This window comes from Aotus nancymaae, unplaced genomic scaffold, assembly GCF_030222135.1.
Source record: "Aotus nancymaae isolate 86718 unplaced genomic scaffold, 86718_ANA_hifiasm-v0.15.2.pri h1tg000049l, whole genome shotgun sequence".
In the NCBI taxonomy this organism is placed as follows: domain Eukaryota; kingdom Metazoa; phylum Chordata; class Mammalia; order Primates; family Aotidae; genus Aotus; species Aotus nancymaae.
In genome coordinates, this window is record NW_026988463.1 from 3870361 (window position 1) to 3891325 (window position 20965).

The window sequence follows — 20965 nt, forward strand, 5'->3', positions numbered from 1 at the left end:
CTGTAATCCCAGCTACTTGATAGGCTGAGGCAGGAGAATTGGTTGAACCTGGGAGGCAGAGGTTGCAGTGAGCTGAGATCATGCCACTGCACTCCAGCCTGGGTCACAGAGTGAGACTCCGTGTCAAAAAAAAAAAAAATTAACCGGGCATGGTGGCGCGTGCCTGTAATCTCAGCTCAGGAAGCTGAGGCAGGAGAATAATTTGAACCCAGGAGGTGGAGCTTGCAGTAAAATTGTGCCACTGCACTCCAGCCAGGTTTAGAGCAAGACTTCATCTCCAAAAAAAAAAAAAAAGCACAACTTTTGCTGACTTTTCAACAGCAACAATGGAAGCTAGAATTAGTAGAATAATATCTTCAATCTGTTGGAAAGAAAACTAAACCACCTAGCACTTTGGGAGGCCAAGGTGGGTGGATCACCTGAGGTCAGGAGTTCAAGACCAGCCTGGCCATCATGGTGAAACCCCATCTTAAAAAAAAAATTGGGGCCAGGCGCGGTGGCTCACGCCTGTAATTCCAGCACTTTGGGAGGCTGAGGCGGGTGGATCACAAGGTCAAAAGATCGAGACCATCCTGGTCAACATGGTGAAACCCCGTCTCTACTAAAAATACAAAAAATTAGCTGGGCATGGTGGCGCGTGCCTGTAGTCCCAGCTACTCAGGAGGCTGAGGCAGGAGAATTGCCTGAACCCAGGAGGCGGAGGTTGCAGTGAGCCGAGATCACACCATTGCACTCCAGCCTGAGTAACAAGAGCGAAACTCTGTCTCCAAAAAAAAAAAAAAAAAAAAAAAAAAAATTAAATTAATAAAATAAAGAAAACTAAACCACACAACAACAGCAAATTTGCCAAACTAGAATTTTACTCAGTGAAAAAGTTCTTCAGTAAAGAGAAGTCTAGGGTGGTCTTCCGACAGCAACAAAAATTGTCCCAGAGCGGATGTTGGGGATAGAGGAAGTAAAAAGAGATAAAAATGTCTCACTCTGTTGTCCAGGTTGGAGTACAGTGGCAAGATCTCAGCTCACTTCAAACTCCGCCTCCTGGGTTCAAATTGTCCTCCTAGACTCCACCTCCTAAGTAGCTGGGATTACAAGCATGTGCCACCATGCCCAAATAATTTTTATATTTTTAGTAGAGACAAGGTTTCACCATGTTAGCCAGGCTGGTCTTAAACTCCTGACCTCAAGTGATCTGCCTGTCTTGGCCTCCTGAAGCACTGGGATTACAGGTATGAGCCATCATGCCAAGCCTCTTATTGTAATTTTTAGAATAATTACTAAAAATGATAAAAACCCAAATAAGTCTCTAACACAGGAACAAAATGAAAATGTAAAAATTCAACCAAACTAAACAAAGGCAAAAATGAGATAAATGAACAGAAAAGGCCAGGCGTGGTGGCTCACACCTGTAATCCCAGCACTTTGGGAGGCTGAGGCAGGCGGATCACCTGAGGTCAGTAGTTTGAGACCAGCCTGGCCAACACGGTAAAACACCATCTTTACTAAAAATAGGAAAATTAGCCAGATGTGGTGACAAGTGCCTGTGATCCAGCTACTCAGGAGGCTGAGGCAGGAGAATCGCTTGAACCCACGAGGTAGAGGGTGCAGTGAGCTGAGATGATGCCACTGCACTCCAGCCTGGGTAACAGAGTAAGACCCTGTCTAAAAAAAAAAAAAAAAAAAATTAGGCCGGGCATGGTGGCTCACACCTGTAATCCAAGCACTTTGGAGGCCAAGGCAGGTGGATCACCTGAGGGTGGGAGTTCAAGACCAGCCTAACCAACATGGTGAAATCCTGTCTTTAAAAAAAAAAAAAAATTAAAAAAAAAAAAGACAGAGAATAGGGGAGATGAATAGAAAGCCCATTCGTGGCAAACTGCATATCAATGATTACATTAATATTAAGTGGATTAAATGCTCCAGCTAAAAGACAAAGATTATCAGACTGGATAGACACCAAATCCAATACATATTAAATACAAGAGATACATGTAATACTCAGAGATAAAGCAAGACTGACAGGAAAATAATAAAAAAAATATATAATTGAAATATTAGGACAGTCAGTGTAGTAAATTCCAATATCAAGCAAACATACTTTAAGGTAAAAAACAATCTGTAGCCGGGCATAGTGGCTCACGTCTGTAATCTCAGCACTTTGGGAGGAGGAGGCGGGCAGATCAAGAGGTCAAGAGATCGAGACCATCCTGGCAACATGGTGAAACCCCGTCTCTACTAAAAACACAAAAATGTTAGCTGGTCGTGGTGGTGTGTGCCTGTAGTCCCACCTACTCGGGAGGCTGACGAAGGAGAATTGCTTGAAACTGGAAAACGGAATTGAAGTGAGCGGGGATCGCACCACTGCGCTCCAGCCTGGCTACAGAACGAGACTCTGTCTCAAAAAAAAAAAAAAAAAACGATCCGTAGAATTGGTTTTAATAAGGATGGTCCCTCTATAATAATAAAAGATTATCCTAAATTTGTATGTACCTAATTACATGATACATAGCAAATGTGGACGGAATTACATGGAGCAATAGACAAGTCCATATTCATAGTGGGATGTTTGACACAGCTTTTTCAGTAATCAGTGGAACAGGCAGACAGGAAATCAATAACACTGTAGAAGATTTGAAACAACCTAATGAAGAAACTTGGTGTATGAACATATGGAGAACTATGCACCCAACAAGTGAAAAATATGTTGTTTTCCAGAAGATATCATCCATTTTAAACTATGACGATCTGCTGGGCCAAAATGCAAGTTTCAGCACATTTCAGAGGATTAAAATAAAGCAGATAATGTTATCCTAACATTGCAAATAGTTGAGGAATTGATAACAAAAACATTAAAAAGTCCCTGTATTGTTGAAAACTACACTTTGGAGTAACATGCTTCTAAAATATACTTCTAAACAATGCATGGGTTTCAGAAGTAAAAATGGAAACTTGAAATCACTTTGAACTATACTATACGTAATAAAAAGCAAAGCGCAACAAAGCTGGTGAAGTAAAGCCAAGGCAGTGCTTGGAGGGAAATTCATAGCCTTAATTGCATATTTTAGGGAAGAAAGCCTTGAAATATAATGAGCTAAGCGCATCCATTTTAAGATGTCAGGCAAAGAATAACCAAAGGAACCCAACAGAAGTAGACAGGAGGAAATAATTTAAATGCAAAATAAATATAAAAGCAAACCCGCAACAGAGAGAATCAACAAAGCGAAAATTGAAACCACTGATAACATTGATTAACCCCTAATGAAAATGATTAAAAGAAAATGATTTGACAGTTTTCAAAAAAGGCATCTGTGAAAAGAAGAAAAGGCCGGGCGGGCGAGGTGGCTCAAACCTGTAATCCCAGCACTTTTGGAGACCCGACGGGGTTGGATGACTTGAGGTCAGGAGTTTCATATCAACCTGACCAACATAGCAAAATCCCGTTTATACTAAAAATAAGAAAATTAGCTGGGCGTGGTGGTGCATGCCTGTAATCTCAGCTACTTGAGAGGGTGAGGCAGTAGAACCGCTTCAGTCAGGGAGGCGGACGTTGCAGTGAGCCGAGATTGCAGCATTGCACTCCAACTTGGGGTAAAGAGCAAAACTTCTCAAAAAAAAAAAAAAAAAAGTGAAAACGACACACACACACAGAGAAAAGGAAAAAGAAAATAAGGCAAAAATAACAAATACAAAAAATTAAAACGGAAAAAAAAAAAAAAAAAAGGCCTGTAATCCTAGCTACTCGGGAGGCTGAGGCAGGAGAATTGCCTGAACCCAGGAGGCGGAGGTTGCGGTGAGCCGAGATCGTGCCATTGCACTCCAGCCTGGGTAACAACAGCGAAACTCCATCTCAAAAAAAAAAAAAAAAAAAAAATGGAAAAGGTACTTCACCACAAAAATAAGAGTATATTATCAGAAATTTTAGGCCAACACACTTGAAAATTTGGCGAAATGAACAGATTCACAGGAAAATACAATCTAATTGACACAAAAAGAAATAGAAAAATCTTAGTCCTGTAATTATCAAATTAATTAAACTGTAATTTAAAAACATCCTGGCCAGGTGCCATCCTGACCAGGATGTTTTCTGTACTAAAAATACAAAAATTAGCTCGGCGTGGTGGCGAGTGCCTATAATCCCAGCACTTTGGGAGGCCGAGGTGGGTGGATCAGCTGAGGTCAGGAGTTCCAGACCAGCCTGGCCAACATGGAGAAACTCTGTCTCTACTAAATTAGCCGGGTGTGGTGGTGCAGGTCTGTCATCCCAGCTACCTGGGAGGCCGAGGCAGGAGAATCGCTTGAACCCGGGAGGCGGCGGTTGCAGTGAGCCGAGATCTCGCCACTGCACTCCAGCCGGGGCTACAGGGTATGACTCTGTCTCAAAATAAATAAATAGATAAATAAAATGGAAACAAACACTCAAATGATAAGCATAAAAAAGCAAAAACAAACAAACAAAAAACATCCTATGATAAACCTTGGGTCCTCAATTTCTTCACTAGGGAATACTAGTAAACATTGAAGAATGAAATAAAGCTAAGTTATAACATGCTTCTTCTACAAAGCAGTAAAAGAATCACGAACTAATCTGGGGAGGCTAGCATAACCTATGTACTAATACTCAACAAGAACGGTTAAAACAAATACAGATTAATGTCACTCGTTCATATAACTGCAAAAATCCTAGACACTAGACAAAATATTAGCGAGCCAAATCAAGCAATATATAGAAGGATAATACAGATTGACCGCATCGGATTTATTCCAGGAATGCACATTTGGTATAACGTTAGGAAATCAGTTGATGGAATCTACCACGTTGATAGATTGAAGGAGAAAATTCAGCCGGTTTGGTGGCATATGCCTGTACTTTGAGAAGCCACAGCGTGACGAAAGCTTGAGGCCAGGAGTTTGAAAACAGCCTGGGCAACACAACAAGACCCTGCTTCTACAAAAAATTAGCTGGGCATGGTGATGCATGCCTGTAGTCCCAGCTACTCATAGGCTGAGCGGGGAGGATTGTTTGAACCCAGGAGGTCGAGCCTATAGTGAGCCATGATTGTGCCACTGTACTCCAGTCTGGGCGACAGAGCCAGATCCTGTCTCAAAAAACCAAAAATACACGGGATTAACTACACTGTGATGTGTCTGTACCATGGGATACATAAATGGTTAAAATGACAGGGTAGCGATCTCAAAAATAAAAAGGTGGCTTTTTTTTGTTTTTTTTTGAGACGGAGTCTCACTCTGTCACCCAGGCTAGAGTGCAGTGGCGTGATCTCGGTTCACTGCAACATCCACCTCCTGGGTTCAAGCAATTCTTCTGTCTCAGCCTTCCGAGTAGCTGGATTACAGGCACCGGCCACTGTGCCTGGCTAATTTTTTTTTTTTTTTCAAAACCACAATCAGAAGAATAATTTATATATATATATATATTTTAAAGATGGGGTTTCATCATAATGGCCAGGCTGGTCTTGAACTCCTGACCTCAGGTGATCCACTCACCTCGGCCTCCCAAAGTGCTAGGATTATATGCGTGAGCCACAGTGCTTAGCCAATTTTTTTTTTTTTTTTTTTTTTTTTTTGAGACCGAGTTTCGCTCCTTACCCAGGCTGGAGTGCAATGGCGCAATCTCGGCTCACCACAACCTCCGCCTCCTGGGTTCAGGCAATTCTCCTGCCTCAGCCTCCTGAGTAGCTGAGATTACAGGCACGTGCCACCATGCCCAGCTAATTTTTTGTATTTTTAGTAGAGACGGGGTTTCACCATGTTGACGAGTATGGTCTCGATCTCTTGACCTCGTGATCCACCCGCGTCGGCCTCCCAAAGTGCTGGGATTACAGGCGTGAGCCACCGCGCCCGGCCAATTTTTATATTTTTTATATTTTTAGTAGACACAGGGTTTCACCATGTTGGCCAGGCTGGTGTTGAACTCTTGACCTCAGGTGATCTGCCCACCTACCTCGGCCTCCCAAAGTGCTAGGGATATAGGCGTGAGGCACCATTCAGGGCCTCAGAAATTAGAAGTTTTAAAAAATGATAGTGCAGATCTGTATATCTGCATATAAGGAAGGAACTCCATGACACATAAAGGAATGAGCAAAGCGAATCCCAATTCAGCATCAATCAGTGAGCCTCAACCCTCGCGAATCAGAATCACTGTGCGATTCTCATGTCATTGTTCTCCAGTGAGACCCAGGCACTGGGTATTTAAAAACAAAGAAAGCAAACAACAGTTATTGTCATATGCAGCCCTGCGCTGAGAACCCCTGGTAATAAAAACAGCTACGGCTATTATTTTGGACTTACAATGCAGCCGACATCGTTCTGAACACTTTGTCTGGAGCAACTCACTGAATCCTTACAACAAGTCCAGGAGGAAGGTTCCGTTCTCCCACTTTACAGATAAGGAAAGTGGGGCTCAGAGACTTTACGCAGCCTGTTTATAATCACGCAGCCAGTGGACAGTGGGGGTGGAACTTACGGGATCCAAGCAGTGGCTCTAAAAAGCTAGCAGAATTCCACGCAGCGGTGGGGAGGGAAGGAGAGCAGAATTCAGGGATTTTCAATTTAAGTCTGCAGGGGTGGGGCCCAGGAACCTAATGATCCCCAGGTTTGCAAACTCCCTGATAATAACCACCTGGGGCATTCTTTAACTCTAGGATTCCTGGAAATCTCAGAGATTCTGCTTCCTGGGTCTAGGGTGGGGTCCCAGGCAGGCCCAGCTTTGAGAACCTGGGCAGTCACAGACAGCAGCTCACCCTTGAGGGGGCCATGCTTGCTTCAAACCTCTGCTGTTGACAGCCTGAAATTCTTTTTTTTTTTTTTTGAGACAGTCTTGCTCTGTTGCCAGGCGCCAGGCTGGAGTGCAGTGGTGCGATCTCACCTCACTGCAACCTCCGCCTCCCGAGTTCAAGCAATTCTCCTGCCTCAGCCTCCCAGCACACACCACCATGCCCAGCTAATTGTTTTTTGTATTTTTCAGTAGAGACGGGGTTTCACCATGTTGGCCAGTCTGATCTTGAACTCTGGACCTCGTGATCTGCCCGCCTCGGCCTCCCAAAGTGCTGGGATTACAGGCTTTTTTTTTTTTTTGAGATGGAGTCTCACTCTTGCCCAGGCTGAAGTGCAGCGGCACGATCTTGGCTCACTGCAATTTGTGTCTCGTGCCTCAGCCTCCCAGGTAGCTGGGACTACAGGCATGAGTCACCATGCCCAGCTAATTTTTGTATTTTTAGTAGAGACTAAAATTCTTAATTATTTAAGAATTTTAAGAGACTGAAATTCTTAATAATGTAATATTCGCCAGGTTCAGTGGCTCACGCCTGTAAACCCCAGCACTTTGGGAGGCCAAGGTCAGGAGTTCGAGACCACCCTGGCCAACGTGGTGAAACCCCGCCTTTTCTAAAGATATAAAAAATCAGCTGGGCGTCGTGGCAGATACCTGTAATCCCAGCTACTCTGCAGGCTGAGGCAGGAACCTGGGAGGCAGAGGTTGCAGTGAGCCAAGATCCGGCCACTGCACTTAAGCCTGGGCAACAGAGTGAGATTCCATCTCAAAAAAAAAAAAAAAGAATTTTTTTCCACCTGGGAGACAGTGTGAGACTCCCTCTTAAAAAAAAAAAAAATGTAACCTTTGAATGTGTGTTTTGTAAGTGATGGGACAGCGTGACATGTTTCAGGGGCTCGGGGTCTAAGCACCTGCGATCTCACCCCTACCCCCTCTCTGCCTCCCTGGGAAGGCTTTCCATGGCAGTCCCCTCCACACCGGATGCCCCAGGCTTGGTTACCCTACCTGACCCTGCCTCGTGCACTGCCATGCTCTGCCGTTTATCCTCTGTCCTTGGAGGGCCTGGCTACAAGCGTGGGGAGGGCTGGAGTCGGGTGTGCTGCCTGCAACATTGTGGGGTTGTGGCCATCCCTGCCCCAGGCTGGCAGCACCCAGCATACCTGTCTTGGTGGGGTTCGTGACCTCTGCGCATCTTGGCACAGATGTTTAAAGATTCCTGGGGGTCCCTGCCTGCAATGCACTGGGGCAGTGAGCCTATGGGAGAAGAGATGCCTGGGTCGACCTCCGCAGAGGGTCCCCGGCACCCAGCCTGAGCTCCGTGCCTGGGGGACCCCCTCTTCCTCCTTCCACCCTCTCTGAATCGGGCCTGCGTTGGTCTCTTCCAGCACACCCGAGGACAAAAGCACAGCACAGACAGTGTAATCTCCGTGATTCCGCGTGCAAGTTCAATGCTCTCGTCTGTGTGCTTAGAGCTGGCGGTGCACAACATACAGGTGAACAGTAAAGTTCATGCTGATAATTTACAGATTTATTTTTCTTCACTTAGAACAACATTAAATAGAAATTAAAAAAATATATACCATGATGAGTCAAGGGAGAGAGACCACAGAAGGAAAAAAGTTTACACGTTAATATTGTTCACAGCACTTTGTTCTAGCTTTAAAAAAAATTTTTTGGCCGGGCGTGGTGGCTCACACCTATAATCCCAGCACTTTGGGAGGCTGAGGTGGGTGGATCACGAGGTCAAGAGATCGAGACCATCCTGGTCAACATGGTGAAACCCCATCTCTACTAAAAATACAAAAAATTAGCTGGGCATGGTGGCGCGCGCCTGTAGTCCCAGCTACTCGGGAAGCTGAGGCAGGAGAATTGCCTGAACCCAGGAGGCAGAGGTTGCGGTGAGCCGAGATCGCGCCATTGCACTCCAGCCTGGGTAACAAGAGTGAAACTCCGACTCAAAAAAAAAAAAAAATTTTTTTTTAAGATGGCATCTCCCTCTGTCGCCCAGACTAGAGTGAGGTGGCATGATCATAGTTCACTGCAGCCTCAACTGCCCGGGCTCAAGTGATCCCCCCCACCTCAGCCTTCCCAGTAGTTGGGACTACAGGCATGCACTGCTATGCCCAGTGGACTTAAAACACTTTTGTAGGCCGGGCATGGTGGCTCACGCTTGTAATCCCAGCAATTTGGGAGGCCCAGGCAGGCAGATCATGAGGTCGAGGGATCGAGAGCACCTTGGCCAACATGGTGAAACGCTGTCTCTACTAAAAATACCAAAGAAAAAGGAAAAAATTAGTTGGGCATGGTGGCGAGTGCCTGTAGTCCCAACTACTCAGGAGGCTGAGGCAGCAGAATCGCTTGAACCCGGGAGGTGGAGGTTGTGGTGAGCTGAGATCATGCCACTGCACTCCAGCCTGGGGACAGAGCAAGACCTCATCTCAAAAACAACAAAAAAAGTTTTTTGTAAGCTGGGCGCAGTGGCTCATGCCTGTAATCCCAGAACTTCGGGAGGCCGAGGCAGGCAGATCACCTGAGGTCAGGAGTTTGAGACCAGCCTGGCCAACATGGAGAAACCCTGTCTCTACTAAAAATACAAAAATTAGCCGGGTGTGATGGCACATGCCTATAATCCCAGCTACTTGGGAGGCTTAGGCAGGAGAATTGCTTGAATCTGGCAGGCAGAGGTTGCGGTGAGCTGAGATCATGCCATTGCACTCCAGCCAGGGCAACAAGAGCAAAACTCCATCTCAAAAAAAATTTATTTTTGGAGATACGGGGGTCTCCGCCTTTGTTGCCCAGGCTGGTTTTGAATTCCTGGGCTCAAGCAGTCCTCCTGCCTCATCCTCCCAAAGTGCTGGGATTATGGTGTGAGCCACCACACCTAGCCTGATCCAACTTTTTAAACAAGGGGTCCTTCATTTTCATTGTGCCCTGGACCCCCAAAATTATGCAACTGGCTCCAATCTCAGGGGTTCTTATTGTCAGGGAAGTTCAAGAAACTGTTCAGGAATACGGCTGGGTGCGGTGGCTCATGCCTATAATTCCAGCACTTTCAAAAGTCGGGGTGGGCAAACCACTTGCGCTCACGAGTTCAAGACCAGCCTGGCCAACATGGCAAGACAGAAAATACAAAAATTAGCTGGGTGTGGTGGCGTACATCTGTAGTCTTAGTCCCAGCTGCTTGGGAGGCTGAAGCGGGAGAATGGCTTGAGCCCAGGAGGCAGAGGTGTCAGAGAGCTGAGATCATTTCACTGAGCTCCAACCTGGGTGACAAAGCCAGACCCTGTTTCTAAAAATGAAAGAAAGGAAGGAAAGAAGGAAGGAAGGAAGGGAGGGAGGGAGGGAGGGAGGCAGGGAGGGAAGGAACTGTAGAGGAATGTGGATTTGAGAAAACTCTAAATCTGTGTCTTTGTGTTGCCAGTAGCTGGCCCATTTTGCTGAGCATTTTAGTTAAGGACACTGCTGTAGACATCTCAACTTCCCTGGGCTCCCCAGCTACAAGGCCACATCTAGGAAGACACCACAGGCTCCAAATCGCCTTCCTTATGGTCAATGGGCAGCAAGCCAGGCTCTCCAGACAGGGCTGGGGTGGAGGCGCCTCAGGCTAGGGGGCAAGTACTCTGGAAGGGCGAGCCAGGGGTGATCAGTATTTGGCATGGGTGGACACTGGCCTGGGGAGAAGGAAGCTGCAGGCCCTGGATAAAAGGTACTGGGCCATTTTTAATTTTATTTTATTTTATTAATTTATTTATTTAGAGGCGGGGTTTCACCATGTTGGCCAGGCTGATCTTGAACTCCTGACCTTATGTGATCCACGCGCCTCAGCCTCCCAAAGTGCTGGGATTACAGGCGTGAGCCACTGCACCCGGTCTGAAAGGCACTGGGCCATTTTCAACCAGCGTATATTTACATATGTATATGTGGATAGACAAAGATGCAATTTGCCTGAAAAAATACAGTGTACCTTAAATTTGATTTAAAAAAAAAAATTTAAGACAGATTCTCACTCTGTTGCCCAGGCTGGAGTACAGTGGCACGATCTCAGCTCATGGCAACCTCCTCCTCCCAGGTTAAAGTGATTCTTCTGCCCAGCCTCCCAAGTAGTTGGGATCACAGGTGTGTGCCACCACGCCCAGCTAATTTTTGTATTTTTAGTAGAGATGGGGTTTTGCCATGTTGCCCAATCTGGTCTTTAACTTCTGACCTCAGGTGATCCTTCCGCCTAGCCTCCCAAAGTGTTGGGATTACAGGTGTGGACCACTATGCCCGGCCTAAATTTGAATTTCAAATAATTTCAAACATCAATTTTTTTTTTGGTGTAAGTATATCCCAAGGCATGCACTATTTGGGATATACTTATGCTAAAAAAATTATTCACTGCTGCTGTGACCCTCATAGTTACATGCACACCCTGTATTTTAATTTGCTAAATCTGGCAACATCCACTGTACAAGAAGTTCAAAGATCCATATTCTCGTCCTGGCTTTGCTCTAACCAGAGGTTGGAGCAATCTCAGGCATCTGAATAAAAGAAGCCCTTCAACTCCCTCACTGCCTCCACCATCCAAGACGGGAGAGGGGTACAGTCAGACACACCAGAGCCAGACCCCAAGCAGATGCTTTCTAGGACAAGGTAGCTCAGAGAGGTGAGATTTTGCAGCAAAGGAGTCCATGGGCATGCACAGAGGACGCACGCTAAGTGTAAGGTGGTGTTCTCAACGCTTAGCAGCTGAGCAGGCATTGGGATCCGCTGGTGAACGGGAACAATACTGACGTCCAGCGCTCCCACCTCCAATTCAACTCTGGTCTAAAGTGGGGCGAAGATACTTGTCTTTGTTTTTGTTTTTGTTTTTGAGATGGATTCTCCCTCTGTTGCCAGGCTGGAGTGCAGTGGCCTGATCTCAGCTCACTACAACCTCTGCCTCTCGGGTTCAAGAAATTCTCCTGCCTCAGCCTCCTGAGTAGCTGGGACTACAGGCATGTGCCACCACGCTCGGATAATTTTTTTGTATTTTTAGTAGAGAAAGGGCTTCACCATGTTGGCCAGGATGGTCTCGATCTCTTGACATGGTGATCCACCCTCCTCAGGCTCCCAAAGTGCTGGGATTACTGGCGTGAGCCAACGCACCTGGGAGATTCTTGTCTGTTTTAAAAAGTTCCCCAGTGACTCCAGTGTAACCTGCGAGGTTAAGAAACTGCAGGAAGCCGGGCGCAGTGGCTCGTGCCTGTAATCCCAGCACTTTGGGAGGCCGAGACGGGTGAATCACAAGGTCATAAGTTCAAGACCAAGCTGGCCAAGACAGTGAAATCCCATCTCTACTGAAAATACAAAATTAGGCCTGGTGTGGTGGCTCACGCCTGTAATCCAAGCACTTTGGAGGCCAAGGCGGGCGGATCACCAGAGGTCGGGAGTTCAAGACCAGCCTGACTAGTATGGTAAAACCTCGTCTTAAAAAAAAAAAAAAGAAAAGAAAAATACAAAATTAGCTAGATGTAGTGGCTCATTCCTATAATCCCATCTACTCAGGAGGCTGAGGCAGGAGAATCGCTTGAACCCAGGAGGCGGAGGTTGCAGTGAGCCGAGATCGTGCCATTGCACTCTAGCCTGGCAACAGAGCAAGACTCCGTCTAAAAAAAAAAAAAAAAAGACAAGAAGAAAAGAAACTGCAGGAGTCTGGACGGCTTCCAAGGATGGGTCAGGGGCTGGAGGCGGTCTGCGCAATTGGCCCCGGGCTTGCAGAGCTGGAAGAGCCCGAGTAACACTGGGGCTACTTCCGCCTGCATAAAGAAAGGGGTACCGGGAGGACTGAGGCAGGACGGGGACCCCATCCCTGCTCCTGAGCCAGCGCCTGTCCCACCCCTGGCACGGCGCCTCCAGAAACCCGACAGGGGGAGCGCCTGGACCCCAGGCAGGACGCCGCGTGGGGGACGCTGGCCGCGGACGCCTGTTCCAAGGGCGGCCAGAGGCTGGCCCTGAATCCGAGGATGCCCAGGCCACGCTCGCTCGGTCCCAGAGCCTGGGGCTCCTGAAACCGCCGGGCCTCGTTTGGGGTTTGGGGTTTGGGGTCGCAGGTCTGAGCGCTCCGGCTCCGGCTGGCGCTAGGTGGCACCCGAGAGCGCGCCAGGCTCTCCCTGGGGAGCCCTGGGGCCCGCCGGGGTCTCCCTGCCCTGGCGCAGGCAGGCCATCGACCGCCTGCGTGGCCCAATTATAGGATCCTTGGGCGGTGCCATGCCATGCCTTCTCAAGTCTCAGCACTTCGCCCAGCCCCTGGCAGGGATGGACAGTCGTTCGCCTAACAAGGGTTTGGGTCAACAGCCTGCGTAGAGGACCGTGGTCCCATAATATTATCATGGAGCTGAAAAATTCTTAACATTCTTATGGCCTAGAGACTTCACAGGGGTACGCATTCCTCACGAGTTTGTGGTGATGCTGCTGTAAACCAACCTGCTGTGCTGCCAGTCCTATAAAAGTCTAGCACAGGCAATTACGCACCGTACATAATACTCGGTAATGATAATTCACAACTATGTTACTGGCTTAGGTATTTACTACACTGTACTTTTTTCATTGCATTTTTTTTTTTTTTTTTTTTTGAGACGGAGTTTCGCTCGTTACCCAGGCTGGAGTGCAATGGCGCGATCTCGGCTCACTGCAACCTCCGCCTCCCAGGTTCAGGCAATTCTCCTGCCTCAGCCTCCTGAGTAGCTGGGATTACAGGCACGCGCCACCATGCCCAGCTAATTTTTTGTATTTTTAGTAGAGACGGGGTTTCACCATGTTGACCAGGATGGTCTCGATCTCTTGACCTCGTGATCCACCCGCCTCGGCCTCCCAAAGTGCTGGGATTACAGGCGTGAGCCACCGCGCCCGGCCTGCATTTTGTTTTGTTTTTATAGAGACAGGGTCTCGCTCTGTTGCCAAGGCTAGAGTGCAGTGGTGTGACCATAGCTCACTGCAGCCTCCGCCTCTGGAGCTCAAACGATCCTCCTACCTCAGCCGCCTGAGTAGCCGAGACTACAGGTGTGCGCCACCACTCCTGGCTGTTGTTTTTTAATTTTTAGTAGAGACAAGGATTCACTAAGTTGACCAGGGTGGCCTTGAACTCTTGAACTCAAATGATCCTCCAACCTTGGCCTCCCAAAGTCATGGGATTACAGGCCTGAGCCACAGTGTCCGGCCTTTATTGTTACTTAGAATGAACTCGTATTTTTAAAAAGTTAAAGGCCAGGTGAGGTAGCTCACGCCTGTAATCCCAGCACTTTAGGAGGCCAAGGTGGGCGGATCATGAAGTCAGGAGTTTAAGACCAGCCTGCCCAACATAGTGAAACCCCATCTCTATGAAAAATACAAAAAAATAGCCAGATGTGGTGGTGGGTGCCTGTAATCCCAGCTACTCGGGAGGCTGAGGAAGGAGAATGGCTTAAACCCAGGAGGTGGAGGTTGCAGTGAGCAGAGATCCCGCCATTGCACTCCAGCCCAGGCGACAGTGCTAGATTCTGTCCGGAAGAAAAAAAGTTACCTGTAAAACAGCCTCGGTCAGGCCTTTCAGGAGTCATGCTAGAAGAAAGCGTTATTATCACAGGAGTTGACAGTCTCCATGTCTGTTGCCCCTGAAGACTTTCAAGTGGGACAAGAGGCGGAGGTGGAAGACAGTGATATTCACGATCCTGATCCTGGGTAGGTCTAGGCTGGTGTGTGTGTCTGTGTGTGTGTGTGTGCGCGTGCATGCATGCATGTGCGTGTATGTGCGCGTGTGTGTGCATGTGTGCGTGTGTGTGTGCATCTTAGTTAACACAAAAGTTCCAAAAAAAAAAAAATTTAATACACAAAAGCCGGCTGGGCACAGTGGCTCAGGCCTGTAATCCCAGCACTTTGGGAGGCCAAGGCAGGTGGATCACCTGAGGTCAGGAGTTCAAGACTACCCTGGCCAGCATGGTGAAACCCTGTCTCCACTAAAAAATACAAAAACTAGCCAGGTGTGGTGGTGATAGCTATAATCCCAGCTACTCGGGAGGCTGAGGCAGGGTGATCTAATTGCTTGAACTAAGGAGGTAGAGGTTGCAGTGATCCGAGATCGTGCCACAGCACTCTGGCCTGGGCAACAGAAGGAGACTCTGCCTTGAAAAAAGAAAAGAAAGAAAGAAAGAAAAAAGCTAATAGGGCCAGGTGCAGTGGCTCATGCCTGCAATCCCAGTACTTTGGGAGGCCAAAGTGGATGGATTGCTTGAGCTCAGGAGTTTGAGACCAGCCTGGGTAAGGTGGCCAAACCCTGTCTCTACAAAAAATACAAAAATTAGCCTGGTGTGGTAATGTGTGTTTGCAGTCCCAGTTATTTGAGAGGCTGAGATGGGAAGATCGCTTGAGCCTGGGAGGTCAAGGCTGCAGTGAGCCAAGATTGTGCCACTGCACTCCAGGCTGGGTGACAGAGTGAGACCCTACCAAAAAAAAAAAAAAAAAAGCTAATAGAATGAAGATATAAAGAAAAGAAAATAAATATCTTTGTACAATGTGTTTGTTTTGAGCTGTTATTGCAAAAAAGTAAAAATGTAAAAAAAATTAAAAAGTTTATAAAGTAAAAAAGTTCTAGTAAGCTAAGGTTAATTTAACATTGAAGGGGCGGGGCGCAGTGGCTCACACTTTGGGAGGCCGAGGCAGGTGGATCACGAGGTCAAGATATCAACATCATCCTGGCCAACATGGTGAAACCCCGTCTCTACTAAAAATACAAAAATTAGCTTGGGGTGGTGGCGTGCACCTGTAGTCCCAGCTACCTGGGAGGCTGAGGCAGGAGAATTGCTTGAACGCTGGAGGCGGAGGTTGCTTGCAGTGAGCTGAGATTGTGCCACTGCCCTCCAGCCTGGCACCTGGCGACAAAGTAAGACGGTCTCAAAAAAAAGAAAATTTAACATTGAAGAAGAAATCATTTTTGGGGGGGCTGAGGGGGATGGAGCTTTGCACTGTCGCCTGGCCTGGAGTGCAGCAGTGTGATCTTGGCTCACTCCAACATCCACCTCCCGGGTTCAAGCGATTCTCCTGCCTAGCCTCTGGAGTAGCTGGGATTATAGGCGCCCAGCTAATTTTTTGTATTTTTAGTAGAGACGGCGGTTTCACTATCTTCGCCAGCCTGGTCTTGAACTCCTGACCTTGTGATTCACTGGCCTCGGCCTCGGCCTCCCAAAGTGCTGGGATCACAGGCGTGAGCCACCGCGCCTGGCCAGAAGAAAATATTAAATAAATTTCCTGTGGCCATAGTGTACAGTGTCTACAGAGTCTACGGTGATGCACAGAACCGTCCCAGGCCTTCATATTCGCTCACCACTCACCCAGAGCGACTTGCAGTCCTGCAAGCTCCATTTATGGTAAGTGCCCTATACAGGTGTGCCATTTTTAATATATATATATATATTTTTTGAGACGGAGTTTCGCTCTTGTTACCCAGGCTGGAGTGCAATGGCGCGATCTTGGCTCACTGCAACCTCCGCCTCCTGGGTTCAGGCAATTCTCCTGCCTCAGCCTCCTGAGTAGCTGGGATTACAGGCATGCACCACCGTGCCCAGCTAATTTTTTGTATTTTTAGTAGAGACGGGGTTTCACCATGTTGACCAGGATGGTCTCGATCTCTTGACCTCGTGATCCGCCCGCCTCGGCCTCCCAAAGTGCTGGGATTACAGGCGTGAGCCACCGCGCCCGGCCTAATCTTTTTTTTTTTTTTTGAGATGGAGTCTTGCTGTGTCGTCCTGGCTGGAGTGCCGTGGCGCAATCTGTGCTCACTGTAACCTTTACCTCCCAGGTTAAAGCGATTCTCCTGCATCAGCCTCCTGAGTAGGTGGGACTACAGGTGCCCGCCACCATGCCCAGCTAATTTTTGTATTTTTAGTAGAGACAGGTTTTCACTACGTTGACCAGGCTGGTCTCAAACTCCTGACCTTAGGTGATCTGCCTGCCTTGGCCTCCCAAAGTGCTGGGATTACAGGTGTAAGCCACCACGTGGCCCATTCTTAATGTTTTATACTGTATTTCTACTGTGCATTTTCTATGTTTAGAAGTGTTTAGGCCGGGTGTGGTGGCTCACGCCTGTAATCCTAGCACTTTGGGAGGCTGAGGTGGGTGGATCACTTGAGGTCAGGAGTTCAAGACCAGCCTGGCCAACATGGTGAAACCCCATCTTAAAAAAATAAAATAAAATAAAATAAAGAAGTGTTTAGATACACAATCACTTCCCATTTTGTTGCAATTGCCTACAGTATTCAGTGGGGTAACAAGCTGTACAGGTTGGTAACGTAGGAACAATAGGTTACACCACGTAGCCTGGGTGTGTAGTAGGCTGTGCTGTCTAGGCTTGTGTAAGTGCACCCTGTGATATTCACACAATGACAACATTGCCTTATGTTGACTTTCTCAGGTGTGCCCGTCAATAAGCAACACACAGGCCGGGCACCGTAGCTCATACCTGTAATCCCAGCACTTTGGGAGGCTGGGGCAGGCAGATCAACTGAGGTCAGAAGTTCGAGACCAGCCTGGCCAACATAGTGAAATCCCATCTCTACTAAAAATACAAAATTAGCCAGGCGTGGTGGCGCACATCTGTGGTCCCAGCTACTTGGGAGGCTGAGGCAGGACAATCACTTGAACCCAGGAGACGGAGGTTATAGCGAACCGAGATTGCACCAATGCACTCCAGCTTGGGTGACAGAGTGAGACTCCAACTCAAAAAAAAAAAAGCAACACACATCTGCAATTGATCCATGTTACCTCCCTTCCCTCGTGCCTGCTCTTGAAAGGGTGTGAATGGCAGATCTGTCTCGTCAGGTCAGAGGCACATCTCTACATCTCTGTTAGGCAAATCTGGAAGATTCTTCAAAGCTTTCCTGCACCTCCCTGTCTACCGGCAAGAAAATCACATATTTTAAAAAACAGGAAATGTATCAGAATAAACTCAAATAAGTGTATGTTCTATGCTAATGTTGATGCAGACCAGTGAGCCCCCAAATTGGGTTAGTCTGGGAAACTTCTTGGCTTCACCCAGGAAAGAATTCAAGGGCGAGCCGGTGGTATAGACAGCAACTTTCATCGGGGCTGCAGTGTACAGCAGCAGCAGGCGGACTGCTTCCCACCCCATAGGCAGTCCCTCTGCTGTGTGCCCGGAGTAGCTGCTCAAAGGCAGTGCTGCTGCCATATTTACACCCACTTTTAATTACATGCAAATTAAGGGACAGATTATGCAGAATCTAGGAAAAGGGTGGTAACTTCTGGGTGCTGTGTCGTTGCCATGGAAAGGGATGGTAACTCCCAGGTGTTGCTATGGTGTTGGCAAACTGACACACGGTGGGCATGTCTTATGAAAATCTGCTTCCACCCAGTCCCTGTTTTAGCTAGTCCTCAATTTGGTCGTTGTCAGGAATCAAGTCCCACCTCCTACCTCAACGTGATGGGAAAGGAGACTCCCAGTGAGGACTCTGAGACATCAAATGTTGGCCAGGCACGGTGGCTTACACTTGTAATCCCAGCACTTTGAGAGGCTGAGGCGGTCGGATCATTGGAGGTCAGGAGTTTGAGACCAGCTTGGGCAACATGGTGAAATCCCATCTGTACAAAAAATACAAAAATTAGCCAGGCGTGGTGACATTACAGCTACTTGGGAGGCTGGGGCAGGAGAAATGCTTGAGCCTGGGAGGTGGACGTTGCAGTGAGCCAAGGTCACGCCACTGCACTCCACCCTGGGTGACAGAGTGAGACTCCACCAGAGAAAAGGAAAAAAAAATTAATCAAGAAGAATCTAGGCTGGGCACAGTGGCGCACACCTATCATCCCAGCACTTTAAAAGACTGAGGCAGGAGGATCACCTGAGGTCAGGAGTTTGAGACCAGCCCGGCCAACATGGTGAAACCTCGTCTCTACTAAAAATACAAAATTAGCTGGGCGTGGTGGTGCACACCTGTAATCCCAGCTACTCAGAGGCTGAGGTAGGAGAATTGCTTGAACCTGGGAGGCAGAGGTTGCGGTGGGCTAAGATCGCACCACTGCACCCCACAGCCTGGGTGACAGAGTGAGACTCCATCTCAAAAAAAAAGAAGAATCCAATTTTGTTCAGCATTATCTTCATGTAGATGCTTGAATAATTTTTTAAAAATGAGAACAAGGGATCCATTCCTCATGCTTCTACTGATGCTGTGTCTCTCTAAAGCAGGACCTTCCAAACAAAAAAGCAACAGCCAAACATACATGGAAGAGGAGCTCTTGAAGTTCTGTGAAGTGGAAAGATTTCCTTTCAAGAAACTCAAGTTAGCTTTTAGAAAATGATCTTTCCTATGTTTCTAGATATCTCTTTTTTTCTTTCCCCATTTTACTTAAATAACTTATTCAATTAACATTTATTTGCCAGCCTTCAAAGTCAGATCCCGGAAATACAAAAAAGCTGCAAATTAGAGGAAACCATGCCTGTCTCTAGGAAACTCACTAACTAACTTCGTAGAAAGGAAGGCTCGTAAATGATGCCGGTGTGGCCTGCTTGGGATTTCATGCGAACGCATGTGTTTTCGTGTTTGGAAGCCCAGAGGTGTAAGTATTAATTTTTTAAACTTAGCATAATGAAAAAGTTCAAACATAAACAAAAATAATAGTATAACGAATCCTGCTGCCCATCACCCGACTTACAAAATGATGATTGTATTCGCACCTGTCGCACCTGGGCCTCCCGACCTTGCCGGTTACTTTCTTTTACTTTTACTGTGTTATTTAGATATAGTTACCTGTAGTCAAATTCACCCGCTCTAAATGTATAACCAACGCTTTTTAGTAAATTTGTAGAGTCAAGTAACCAACACAACCCAATTTTTAGAACATCTCCACCCTAAAAATTTTACTCTCAGCTATTGACAACTCTCCCTTGCCCCAGGAACCATTGATCTTTCTGTCTCTATAGGTTTGCTTTTTCTGGACATTTCATATTTCCTTTTTTTTTTTTTTGAGATGGAGTCTCATTCTGTCACCCAAGCTGGAGTGCAGTGGCACCATCTTGGCTCACTGTAACTTCTGCCTACCGGGTTCAAGCAATTCTCCTGCCTCAGCCTCCTGAGTAGCTGGGACTACAGGCATGCGCCACCACGCCCAGCTATTTTTGTATATTTAGTAGAGACAGGGTTTCCGCATGTTAGCCAGACTGGTCTGGAACTCCTGACCTCAGGTGATCCACTCACCTCAGCCTCCCAAAGTGCTGGGATTACAGGCGTGAGCCACTGAGCCTGGCCTCTTTTTTTCTTTTTTTTTTGAGACAGGATCTCACTTTGTCATCCAGGATGGAGTGCAGTGTCACAAACATGGCTCACTACAGCCTCAACTTCCTGGGCTCAAGTGATTCTCCACGTCAGCCTCCTGAGTAGCTGGGACTACAGGCATGCTCTACCATGTCTGGATACCATCCTGTTGTGTGACTATGCCATGTTTTATTTATCCATTATTAGCGGATGACACACGTGCGTTACTTCCAGTTCTGGGCTACTACAAATAACACATCCATGAACATTGACATTCACGTCTTCATGTGGACGTCGGTTTTTGGTTCTCTTCGGTCGATACCTAAAAGTGGAATTGCTGTGTCTTACTGGTAAGTTGAACTGCCAAATTTTTTACCCAAAGTGGCTGTCCCATTTAAAACTCCCATTGGCAACTTAAAAGGATTTTAGGTTTTTTCACATTCTTGCCAACATTTGTTATTCCTTTTTTTTTTTTTTTTTTTGAGACAAGGTCTCACTCTTCCCCGGGCTGGAGTGCAGTGGCGCAATCACGGCTCACTGCAGCCTCGACCCCCTGGGCTCAAGCAATCCTCCTGCCTCAGCCTTCTGAGTAGCCAGGACCTCAGGCACATGACGCCCTGCCTGCCTAATTTTTAGTTTTTGTAGAGATGGGGTCTTACTACATTGCCCAGGCTGGTCTCAAACTCCTGGGCTCAAGCGATCCTCCTAACTCAGCCTCCCAAAGTGCTAAGATTACAGGCATGAGTCACTGTGCCTGGCCTCACCTTAGTTTTTAAAAATGTTGACGGTGGAGGAAGGGACAGGAACATCCGCCGGCACCAGCCAGGGTCCTCTGAAAAAGGTCCTGAATATTTTGCTCAGCTCTGTGCTTCTGTGCTCGGGCCAACCACGTATACTTGAACATGAAGGAATGCGCTTGAATATTAAG